This window comes from Bison bison, unplaced genomic scaffold (assembly GCF_000754665.1).
Source record: "Bison bison bison isolate TAMUID 2011002044 unplaced genomic scaffold, Bison_UMD1.0 scf7180017863702, whole genome shotgun sequence".
In the NCBI taxonomy this organism is placed as follows: Eukaryota; Metazoa; Chordata; class Mammalia; order Artiodactyla; family Bovidae; genus Bison; species Bison bison.
This window is the reverse complement of record NW_011494274.1, coordinates 4,472,036-4,474,228: the sequence shown is the minus strand read 5'-3', so window position 1 is coordinate 4,474,228 and position 2,193 is coordinate 4,472,036.

The following is a 2,193-nucleotide window of genomic DNA, read 5'->3' as shown; positions in this document are numbered from 1 at the left end:
GGGAAGGTGGGGAGAGAGAGAGAGAGAGAGAGAGAGAGGGAGGGAGAGAGAGAGAGAGAGAGAGAGAGAGAGAGGGAGAGAGAGCACGCGCTCATGCACGTGGGGGAGAGAGTCTGAGAGAAAGCGCTTTGGCTCCTCCTTTTATATGTTATTTTCCTCCACCTGGGCCTGCCCTATGCAAATTGGGCTTAGCCAGGAGTGCTGTTTGTTCTGCCTGAAGTCTTCACTCTGGTCCTCGGACCTTCCTTGTCTTTTAGTCACCGCCATTTTGGACTCCTTTTCCCTCTTCTACCTACCTAACACTTGCAAAGAAATCCCAGGGCTGATCTCCTTCAGAATGGACTGGCTGGATCTCCTACCAGTGGTTTGTAATATTAGTAAAATATGTACTGCAGTTTGACTCTAATGCTAAAAAAGATACAGAGACAGAGCAAATGTATAGAAAGACAGAAAGTCAAAAGACAGAGATAAAAACAGGGACTAGGAGAAAGAGAGAAACAAGCTTGAACTTGGTAACAAAACCAGTCTTGTTCCAGCCCATTTTTAACAAAATCCACTTAACCAACTAAACTCAAGCCAGTCTTAGAGAATCCTGATCATGCATAATTCGGTATCTTTTATTCCTTATACCTTCCACTGAAAATATTAAGGAATCCAAGCTTGATCTGCTCACCACACAACAGGCCAATGAATCCGAAAGACAAGGTGTTGAGGCAAGGAAGACACTTTAATTGAGAGTCAGCAGACCGAGAAGATGGCCAGCTAGCACCTCAAAATAACTATTTTATCGGGGTGTGGATGCCAAGTTCTTTTATCAATCAGAGAGAAAGAAGCAATGAGGAAATAAAGACAAAAGGCAGAACAGAGAGGGAGATGCAGTGGGCAACTAAAGTGAAAGGGTCTTTGTTCTACAAAACAACTCCAAGGGAATGGCAAGCCTTCAGAAGGGGTGTGTTAATTTCTTCTATTCACACATGGGCAGGGACAGACTATCTATCCATCAGCTGGACAAAGGCACTTTAGCTTACAGTCAAGCAGAGGGTTAGCATCTTCCAGGCAAGTCACTAAGTATCATTATAATAATAAAAGCAAGTCAAAGGAACAGTTTCCAACATGGAGTCAGAACTGGCTTCCTCCCTACAACAAAAACTCACCTAGAGCCAGACATTCTGGAATATGAAGTCAAGTGGGCCTTAGGAAGCATCACTATGAACAAAGCTAGTGGAGGTGATGGAATTCCAGTTGAACTATTTCAAATCCTAAAAGATGATGCTGTGAAAGTGCTGCACTCAATATGCCAGCAAATTTGGAAAACTGAGCAGTGGCCACAGGGCTAGAAAAGGTCCATTTTCATTCCAAACACAAAGGCAATGTCAAAGAATGTTCAAACTACCGCACAATTGTACTCATCTCACATGCTAGCAAAATAATGCTCAAAATTCCCCAAGCCAGGCTTCAGCAATACATGAACCATGAAATTCCAGATGTTCAAGCTGAATTTAGAAAAGGCAGAGGAACCAGAGATCAAATTGCCAACATCCACTGGATCATCGAACAAGCAAGAGAGTTCCAGACAAACATCTACTTCTGTTTTATTGACTATGTCAAAGCCTTTGACTATGTGGATCACAACAAACTGTGGAAAATTCTGCAAGAGATGGAACTACCAGACCACCTGACCTGCCTCTTGAGAAACCTGTATGCAGGTCAGGAAGCAACAGTTAGAACTGGATATGGAACAACAGACTGGTTCCAAATAGGAAAAGGAATACATCAAGGCTGTATATTGTCACTGCTTATTTAACTTGTATGCAGAGTACATCATGAGAAACGCTGGGCTGGAAGAAGCACCAGCTGGAATCAAGATTGCCGGGAGAACTATCAATAACCTCAGATAAGACACCACACTTATGGCAGAAAGTGAAGAACTAAAGAACCTCTTGATGAAAGAGGAGAGAGAAAAAGCTGGCTTAAAACTCAACATTCAGAAAACTAAAATCATGGCATCTGGTCCGATCACTTCATGGCAAATAGATGGGCAAACAATGGAAACAGTGACAGACTTTATTTTGGGGGGCTTCAAAATCACTGCAGATGGTAACTGCAGCAATGAAATTAAAAGACGCTTGCTCCTTAGAAGAAAACCTATTACAAACCTAGACAGCATATTAAAAAGCAGAGACATTACTTTGC